This window comes from Dreissena polymorpha, chromosome 2, assembly GCF_020536995.1.
Source record: "Dreissena polymorpha isolate Duluth1 chromosome 2, UMN_Dpol_1.0, whole genome shotgun sequence".
Taxonomy (NCBI): domain Eukaryota; kingdom Metazoa; phylum Mollusca; class Bivalvia; order Myida; family Dreissenidae; genus Dreissena; species Dreissena polymorpha.
In genome coordinates, this window is record NC_068356.1 from 5,508,981 (window position 1) to 5,520,282 (window position 11,302).

General features: G+C 31.7%; 1 long non-coding RNA gene across 1 annotated transcript; it reads left to right on the top strand.

Moving 5' to 3' along the window:
* Nucleotides 1-7,255: 7,255 nt before the first annotated feature.
* On the top strand, nt 7,256-10,050 carry LOC127865730 (uncharacterized). The gene is made up of 3 exons (XR_008042754.1): nt 7,256-7,351; nt 8,433-8,460; nt 9,155-10,050. It is a non-coding gene; the product is annotated as an uncharacterized LOC127865730 (long non-coding RNA).
* Nucleotides 10,051-11,302: the final 1,252 nt, after the last annotated feature.

The window sequence follows — 11,302 nt, forward strand, 5'->3', positions numbered from 1 at the left end:
TTTTGGTCCAGAAGGTAATTCTCGCAAAGCTATTATAGGAAGCAAACATTTGAGAGATTATTTGAATTTATTGTTGATATTGCATCCAAAATCGGGAAAGAGATAAATTAAATTTGTGGGTAGTGACTTTAACTCTCATACTTAAGATTTGCCTGATTTTGTTAAAAATTAAAATACTAGTAATATGTATGTTTTGCCAAACGACTACATCCTAACGTGTGTATGCCGCGCTACTCGCAAGATTAAGGGCGGATTAACAATAATGGTTTTATTCTTCTGCTTATGTAATTGATCAAATGAATGCATGGCAAAATGCTGTTAGTGGTTGAAGTTCTGCAAATAATATATAGATTTGTGTATTTCACAATTTAGTGATATTATTGACGAAGTTGTTTCCACTTTATTCAAGCGCAAACTGAAAACTAAAAAATGCAAATTGTGTTGGTTCAGGTTCTAGCAATGTATGGTTTACTTCTGAGTGTCCGAAAATAAGATCGAATTTATGAAAACATTTAAATGTATTTAGGAAAAATAAAACAGATGCATATCGGTCATTATTAACTAACAGTAGAACTGAATATAGAACTTGTTTTAAGCAAGCTTATCTCAAATTTGATAATAATCAAATCGAAAAATTATTAGATGCAATATTTAAAAATATTTAAAAATACCAAATTGTTCTGGAAAATGTTTAAACAGTATGTTGGCTTACGAACATCAAACATAACCATGAGAGAATTTGCGAATTACTTCAAAAGTATTAAAGCCTGGATAACTTGTTTTTTCTCCTGATGAAGACATTGTACACTTTGTTGAAAGGTAAGAACAAATGAGTTTAATGTTATGTTTGAGGAATCAAATATCCCTATATCAGATCAGAAAATTAACAAAGCTATAACCGAAATAAGCTCAAGAGTGCAGGCCCTGATGTTGATTTAAATGCATTTTTATACCAGAAAAAGTATATTCATGCCGTATTTGCATGCTCTATAAAATATTTCCGTTAGGGTATTTTCCAACAAACACCATGGTCAGATGGCCTCGTGATTTCTTTACACAAGAAAGGCAGTGTTAACAAAGTAGGTATTACATTGCTAAGCACTGTAGGAAAATCGTTCACCAAAATAGTTAAAAAATATTGTCCAATTGGGCAGAAATTTACTGTGTATTTATAGAGGTACAGGCCGAATTCAGGCCTCTTATGAGTACAGTGGAAACTATTTTTTGTGTTTCATGGACTCCTAGCTCACATTTTAAATCATGGGAAGCAGTTGTATTGTGATTTTATAGATTTAAGGCATTTGACTATGTTGTCCGGGATAATTTATGGAAGACCTATATAAAATTCTGTATATGTGTTCAATACTGGATATAATACGGTCGATGTATACCGCAATTAAGTCCAAAGTTGAACATTGTAACGAATTAAGTGATAGATACGAATTCATGCTTGGAGTGAGACAAGGTGAATGTTTACTCCATTTTCATTTTCCATGTACTTAAATGATTTAGAGTCATAATCTTCTACTTAAGGAATAGAAGGTATGTTAATGCTTTTAAAATGTTTCTTTTACTTAATGCTGATTGTATGATTATTTTCGGCAACAAGGCAGAAGACTTACAAAAAGGCTTAAATTTTACTTCAAAATTATTGTTAGCGCTGGAAACTTACTGTTAACACTGATAAAACTAAAACTATAATTTTCAGAAAAGCAAGACGAACAATTTCTAAACACCTTTATGATAACGGTAAACAGATTGATATTGAAAGTAAATTTTATTTCCTCGGAATCGTTTTTTTACGTCCGGAAGTTTCTTCCCGGAAGCACAAACTACGCTTTCATGACAGACATTAAAAGCAATTTTTAAAATCAATAAAAAATCATATAAATTAAATGATATTTCTTTGAGCCACATATTAAATCTCGTTGATAGACTTGATATAACTCCAACTTTGACAATGGCAGTGAAGTTTGGGGCTTTGCTAATGGTATGTCCGCTAAGCGTGTTCATATGCAATTTTGGAAACAAATCCTTGGTGTCAAAAGATGTACTCAAAATAACTTTGCTTATGGTGAACTTGGTCATATTAATTGTCAATTTGCCAGATAAATAAACATGATTAAATATTGGATTAAATTGATAAGAACATCAGAAAACAAGTTTATTAAAAAAGTTTATTTAATGTTGGTTAATGATTGCAATATTCTTCTTAATACAATCAACCGGTGTTCATTACTTAAGGACTTGCTATATAACTGTGGGTTTTACGATGTATTGCTCTTTCAAGACGTCGGAAATAATCACATAGGTTGTATGTAGATAGTGGAAGATGAACCAAACTTTCTCCCGTTCCTATAGGCGAAAGAAACGTGTTATATATTGGAAGATGAATTTCACTTTGTTTTAGAGTGTATAATGTATTCAGAATAAAGATCACAGTTTATACCATTTTATTACAGACACCGACCTAACATTAACACGTTTATTTAATTACTAACAACTGAAAATAAAACGTTGCTACACAAACTATGCTGTTACATATACAAATAATATTTATTATTGGATATAAATACATATGTTCCGTGCTGACCTATGTATTTGTTAAACGGTCGCTTTAAATTTACCGTAAAAACTGTATTTGAATGTGTGCTTTTTGTTTTATCAATTGAAAGCATTATCTTTTCTATAAAGGCATTGTTATAAAATCTTGCTTGTTCCTCAATACTTATACGACATAACGACTTTATTATAATATTTGTATTGCATTGTATAACAGCTATTTAAAAAGATTCAACTATTTAACTGAGAACTGATATATTGTTAATTATTTATTTTGTATGGCATATTACATGACGTTTTGACCATGTTGCGTATTTGTTTATCTACACACACCATGTTATATTATCAGTTTTGTTGTAACTATTGTACTGTTACTAGAGCCTTTGTGCTTCCTTTTTTTCGTTGCGTATGTAGCCAGCAAGGACAAATGCTATGCTATTTTTACATGCATGGGCTATTATTGACATGCATTTTAATGCAGGTAACTGTAATGTAGATTAATGTACGAAAGCAATTCTATTATTGTCATATTATTCTCAACATGTACATACCATACGTATATATATATTATGCATTTGCCTAGTGCAACGGAAGTTGTGACTTGAGGTTAGTTCAAAGTATTACTATATTATTTCACATTTAGACCTAACATATGTACATAATAATATAGTTCACATATGGTTGCAATTAATAAGCCCCATTACAATTTGAATTTAATTCACGTTTCTAATTACATATATGCTATCTATAGTTGTTAATATAAGAACCTAGTATTTAATAATACTTGTGTGTATTGTGTGTATAGTTGCAATAACATGTACTATTACTTTGTTAAATCAAAAACTATTTACTTTGTAAATTTTGAATGCTTACTATGTCCACTTGGGCTTTTGGCCTTCTTTATGTATTGTTTTATAAACTTGTTAAACTCGTTAAACGTGTTTGAAACCAATAAACGCGTACATTTTTTAACTTACTTCAGACAATCTACTGAACGACTGTTTAAATTTCAAGGAAATGGCCTTAAAATGACTCTTCGTGTGGTAAGGTTTCTCCTATTGAAACAAAAAATTCCTGTTTCACATCTTACAATAAAATATAGTTTAATTTACTGGTTCAGAAGACTTATATTTATGTCAGGCAGTAGATGCGTACCCTCTTTATTTCTATTTAATCATTAGTACAAAGTAACCAGATATGGAAATTGTGTTGTTTTCTTTTTTGATGGTTATTCCATGGTCTTCTTGTAAGTACATTCTTGTTGTACGTTTATATTTAAACTGCAATGTCAAAGTATACTCACATTTCAAAGTTTCGACCTTATGCAAATATAGTAAAATTAACAATGATGGGAGTACTAATGGAGACAAAATATTTGTAATATTTTTATGTTTAATTTGTATCCTTGAACAAACCAGACTGAATATTTTGCATTTTATGTGTACTGTTTGAGGCGTAAACATAACCAAAGTTCAACACGCATCCGTACTCAAATAAAGTTGCCCTTTCAGCCAATCAGAATCCGAAGATAACTGCTACAAGATTGAATGAATATACAGCGCAGGTTTCATGCACGAGAGGCGTCCATAACATGCCGATTAATATATATAGAAAGAGATCGGAAAAAGAAGGTTTTATAAATGTGGTTCAAGTCTCGCACACTGAGGAAGGTTGTATCGAAAAAACGCAGGAAAATGTCAAATGCATGTGCATCAGTAAAAATGGTGTGGTATGTAATATATCGGAGAATGAACCTTTTGCTGATGGATACGTGTGGAGATGCTCAACGTTCCGTGCTGAAAAGCAAGTTAACAGCAAAGCTGTCAATACCTCTAGTATTGGTATGTGTAAAATTATTTTGAAGTTAATATTGTTCATTCAACAAACCGGTTTCGTTTTGGTTTAAAGTTCTGTTTTGAAACACACATATACAATAACGGATTCTATTTGACATTTAATATTAATTGTAAATATATAATTTTCTGCAGATTAGCCTGTGCAGTCCGCAAAGACTACTTTTTCCGCTTAGATCTGGATTTCGTCAATGAGATATTTCCTATAAACAAAAAATCCCATAAAAGCGAACAGCATAGTCTTATCTGGAACGATAGTTTCTGCACATGCATTAACCCGGTTTTCACAGAGCGCCGCTGGAATACACGCTGAGTGATCATTGCGTTTACCGAGAATATTCCTCCTTCTTAAATGAAATATCAATCATCAGTTTTTACTATACCCAAATCAAAGTGATAAATGTCTCCATGCAGTCAAATAAAAAGTACTCCTGATCGCGTCGATTTACATTTTTAATAGAACAATGTTTAAACGTTGGTATACATACACACACACATATATATATATATATTTGTAATTCATCAAAGAATTTATATAAATAGTTATTGGTTCAACTTTAAATCATTTTGCGGACGCTCATTCAAACCCTCATGGGGCACGAATTATTTCGCGGAGACTTACGGTGGTAACAGGGCGCTATAAAATATAAACACTGTTGATAAGCTGACGTGTAGTGAGGGTATGAAAGGTTATAACCTGCTACCCATCTAGTACATTAAAACACCGAAATTGCTTTTATATATACAGTGTCGTTTATGTATAGTAATCGAAATATGCAGCGGTTTATTATTTTGCATTCTATAATTTAAAAAAAAAAACGTGTTGACAATTCAATTAGCCGTAATTTTCCCGCTGCATAATTACAACAAGGAATCTTTGTTAATATTGACACAAGTTAGAAACGTTGTACTACTGTGAGATTTAATGTACAAGAAATCTGTGTCAATAATTAGTATAGCCAGTTCCAACGGAAAATAATATCAACATGTATGTGCATTAATAGAATAATTTATATTGAAACATGTTTAAAAAAATAATATTATACATCGACTTTTTCACATTCAAAATTCAAAATAACATGTTATACTTCATTGAAGAAAAACACGTATAATTGGATTTTTTAAAATAATTATTCTTATCAAATTAAAGACAATATATTTGAAAATGAGATGTTAACATTTATTCATTAGGCTAGTGGGTTTCTGTTGAAATAAGGACTATATACATTTATAGTATAAAAAGACTAATATCAAGCTTATGCGTTTGCATTGTGTACTTGATCTACCTTGCTTCAGCACGCAAATTATTACCATGTGTTCTTAACACAATGGTAATCAAGAGTGTAATACACCCTGTCATATTTAATTAACATTGTTGTATATTTTAGCCATTTTAGCTAACAGCTTGGCGTTGAGCACGATTGAGGTCCCTTCGTCCACAAGACGATACATATCAACTGACCCCAGCCCAATGGCTCCAAGATGGAACGACCTGGGTAACGAGTTTAACAATAAGACTGTTGTACAATACTTGAATGTGACTTTTCAATGCGACATAATTCAGAATAGTACATCTCACATATTTAATTTTCCAGAAAACATATCATATCGTGGATGTTATAATCAGTACGATAGTTACTCGGTTATCGATTGGAGGTATTTTCCCGTTTAGTAATATTGTGGTGTTGTTGCAAAGTGGCCTCCCCCCTAAAAACAACAACAACAACAACAAGATCGTACAGTTTTCACAGTATGCCACCACGGTAACCGTAATAATGGCATAGTTACCAAATTTATAATGCCAAATCTGTTCTAAAATATCGGACTTCAGAACTGCCCAAAAAGAAATCTTTAATCTTCCCACATCTAGGTATATATCCGCATTTTCAGGAAACGATGGACATACATTTGCATCACATAACGACAATTTCTCAACGAAGTTATCATTCTTAAGTACATATAGCGACGAGGAAACGTATCGCAACCAGGACCATGGTAAATATTCACGCAATTATTTGCATCTTACAATTAAAACATATATTTTATCCATCTATCAGGAATAAATCAATAATATATGCATGTGTTTAGTTCTTTAGATACAGCAACTACGGATGCACCAATTACTTTTACCCTGGGTTCGATCGGTTGGCTTCTAATGTTGGCTGGCATTGTATCGTTCTGTGTGTATAGGAGACGCATCGTAGGTTCGTCCGGTATGTAAATATGTATAATGTTTCAATACACTAGGTGAACTCAAGTCAAGTTATTGGACGGTGCTAACTATACCAATACACGTGAATAATGTTTTGATATATGTGATTTCTTTGAAATTCCTATATAATTATTTTTCAATACACAGACCGTGAAACGCATGCTGCTTATACTGAGAACGTGTTCAATTTCGATAAATTATTCTTTATTTACATCTTTGATACAATACGTAATCGAGGTATTCAATGTTTTATGCAGATTGTATAACACATGATTTATATCTTTACGGTTAGTTTCAGAGCAAAACGCCAATACATATTACATACAACCAATATTCAACAATTTAAGACGTTTCAAAGCACAACATGAAGATGCAAACGAGTTAACAAATGTAAACGGCTTGATGGCGCCGCCGATTTGTACACAGTCAGATATTTTAGAAGTACCTCAGGAAGGAACCAACACTTATTCGCAACAATACGAAAGTATCCCATTCTATCACTTCTCGGCTATAATGGAAACTGATGATCAAATACCAATCAATACCAGTGTTTCTAAAAGTGCGCATGTTTGTATTACGAATTTGGAAGTTGAATGCGAATGGGATGATCAAATATCAACAGATGGAACTTCATCAAGTTTTGGGCATGGCCAAAGCAGTGTAAGGAGCTTGCGTAACTGTGTGTCGATACCAACGGCAATATCAGATGTCTCGTTTGTCATTGGTAAATAAACCATTTTATACAAAAAGATAAACGTTTGAACAACAAAAACCATTCCCTTTACCAATCTCACCAGCCCAGCCTTACTAAAGACTACGTATTGAAAATTCAAATTATTTTTTAATATCCATTTAATGCATGTCATTTTTCTGTTCATCACTGCTCATCATGACTAATCATTAAAAAAAACAAGTAGCTTAATTGAAGTACATTTCAAACACACAGTTACATGACGTAAATACTTGTTAACACTATATATTGAATTCGAAATTATTGAAATGCTCAGTCACATTTGTTACCAAAGTGATTGCAAGACAATTTCTGAAGGGTTTCGATTTAACATAACAGCGATAGGAGGTGGTTATCTTGATAAATGTAATGTTTAAATCTATATTATCTAATTACCAATGCATGACTCAGAGCTCAACTATCAGCAAGGGATTTTCAAGCTATCTTTCAAAAGCAATTAGGTCGACGTTTCAAAATAAAAAGAGAGGCAAAAAAGTTAACACAGTATGAAATTACTTTCCGAACACCTTTCATCTTCGAAACCTGTGCATTTCAATAAGCATAAATGCGTTTGCCTTGCTTACAAAAATACTTTGACGTTTTTTATTTTGTATTAACGTAATGTTTGGTGGCTGTGGTAGAATTTTTACATTTCTCTGCTCGGGTGAAAACGACTGAAACCATTACGGTAATAGTCATTTCGCCTATTGGAAGAGCCAGAAGCAGTCTTAATAAATAACGTCTGCAATCCGCGGCAAATATTTGGCGCTGGACTGTTTATTTCTGTATCCAATTAATACAGTTTATATTAATTAGAAAATATTGCGGTAGTTCGACATTTAAATGTTACTTAAATTAAAAACGAAAATAAAACACGTTTGATTTCGGAGTGCTATGGTTAAAAAATGTCAGTTTAATAAGAAAAAAATAACAAATTTCCAGTCGTGATCCATGTTACCAGGCATTATGCATTATAGTCTGTTTTGCATTTGAAATTTTTAATATGTTCGAAATGACTTTTTAAATGCACAAAAGCGCACCCATGTAAAGTATTTTGAATGATCATTATTTACAGATAGTAAAGAAACACCAGACACCAAAACGTGAGTATCCTAAGACGTTGATTTAGCACGAAAGAAAGTATAAACAAGTATTAGAGGCGTTGGGCATACTTTTTGTGAATGAATACTGATTTTATAGGAACATTCTATCCATACAAACATAGTTTAATCTGTAAATACTTTACGCTTAATCAGTCATACAATAAAGTTTATCTGTTTGATCAATTGTTTGTTTCTTTCAAACATGCGATGTATACTTAATACTATAAACAGGGAGTCCTAGTTAATATATATATATATTTATCGGTATGAAATCATTTATTATTTAAGACAAAACAGAATACGACGATAAAATGTCGCAGAAAAGTGCTATTGCGGTTAGAAACAAGTAAGACGCCATGTAACGTGCACAACTTTTCAGACTTTCATGTGGAGAAGCTGCCAAATATTAGTTGTGACTCATGTGTTAAAAACAAACACGAATGTCATTGAGATTGCTCAATCAGATACCTTAATAAACTAACTGGCTCATAATGATTGCAAGTAAATACATTGTTTGGAAGACATATATATTATCAAATTAAGTATCCATTCACTGAATGGACTAAGTGTTATTATCTTGCCGCGAATTGGCTTTTACTTAAACATGTGAAAGTGTATACGAAATGCTTAAAGTTTTCAGGAACTCGAATATGTGCTAAAATTATTCAAATGGTTCTTCTTCATTTCATTGCAGGAATTCAGAAGCTATGACACGTTTACAGTAATTTTAAGTCAAACAACATTGGATTCACGAACTCGGCAAAAAGACAAGGAGTTGTTTATGGAATCTGTTGCTGATTCATAATTTATTGGTACCGTTTCAATACTGATTCTATTGCGTTTTGATAAACAACTATTGTGTTTAGAATTTTCGTCGGATTATGACTAATACGGTTTTCATCAGCTGCATATTATTCCTTTAGAACTATTTTCTTGGAACATCCTTGAGAGTGTCATCTTTAGTTATGAAAAGAGAGGTAATTTGAAAAGGAAGAAGTAGGCACGAATTTTATCGAACTTTCAAGGGACGACAAGTTCTCCCAAATAGCATGTGCACATGTAACAAATGAATTTACTCATTGTGTCGGCTGCTACGCACGAATACTTGAATTATTATTCCATTTTAAAATATAATGATAACAAGGAAAGCCGACATACTCAAACTGGCGGCTACATTTAAAATTATGCAATAACGAAAGCATTGCTAACATGTGCTTCCAACAAAGTATGGCATAATTCAACCTGTTCAAATGTTTGTGCTTTTGAGTTTTGGGATGTTTCGCTCTTTCAACATATGCATAAAACGTTTCCATTTATTGATAACATGTATTCCAGACATTTACTTGTGTACGCTAATTGACAACGGAATTTATGTGTTTCATATATATAAATATTCATGCTACTGTACTTTATGCGGTTCTGTTTAAAAGACTAACTTTAAATTATTGTTCCGATTAATGATGTCACCCTTAAGAGCCACTGTATCAGTTTTCCGCTCTACCCATTATTACTCACTTTTAACAATTACATAGTCATGACCGCTTAAGTGCAACTATCGTATACACATTGTTCATTGTATAATGAGATTAAATTCACTGCTGTCGATTGAAATGTCGCTGCCAAGTTGGCTTCTTCTGAGTATCGAGCGTGATTAACACACCTTAAAAACCCGGACATAATTTAGTATCACTAGGGTTTGTGTTCATGGACGTTTTGACTTGGTGCAGAAAAGTCACAATTATAATTGTTCATCCCATTTATCCTTATCAACCATCACTATCACAAGAAGCAGTAACAGCAACACATACAGCAACAATTTCCGGCTTTTTTATTATAAGTTATACGCTATATAATATTTCTACTATGAAAATCTAGCATGTTATTTATCATGTAATTCAAAATCATCTCATGGATATTTTATCAGCATACATGAAACGATTTGTATTAAAACTAAGTTTACAATTGTTGTTTATTGTGTTCTATAATTTGAATTTATTTATTTATTTCAATATGGACATATTGTCATTTTCGACAAGTGAAGCTAGACCTTTTACTTTTAAGTGCATTTATATATCGCACTTAAGAGAAATCTAGCGAATTAAATACCATTGCATCGTGATTGATAATGACTTACAATGTAAAAATTTAAACTGTATATATATATATATATATATATATATATATATATATATATATATATATATATATATATATATATATATATATATATATATATATATATATATATATATATACAGTTTAAATTTTTACATATTTTATATATATATATTATGCAGTTTATTACGTGGCGAATATGGCAAGTCAGTCCCGTTCCCCTAAAGTCAATTCATCCGTATAATAACGTTACGTGAAATATATTACAACAGAGCCATAGATGAATTCCAGTCCAATTAAATATCTATTTCTTTACATATAGTTCATTTATCCAAATGTATACTATTCTACATTTGCAAATTCATCCGTGATTAAGTAAAATAAATACAGTTTCAATGCTACATGATTTGACCTTTCACTTTCCGTTCACATCTAAATCCATGCGAAGAGATTCTTAAAGCCACACACATTGACTCTGACTTTGAAATGAAATACATGTTAATTAATATATATAGATGCAATTTGAAAGTGTGCAGAATTGTCATTAAATCTATAGCCTAAATAGCAAGTAATATATTATTTTTCAAACGGTACCGCTTTTAAAACCGAAAGTATGATTTCTAGACGTAAACGTCCATTTATTTCGACAAATGCGATTATTTTTAATTTTTAAAGCGCAAACAATACGAATTTGTACCGTGTAACCATCAGATATATTCTAATTGGC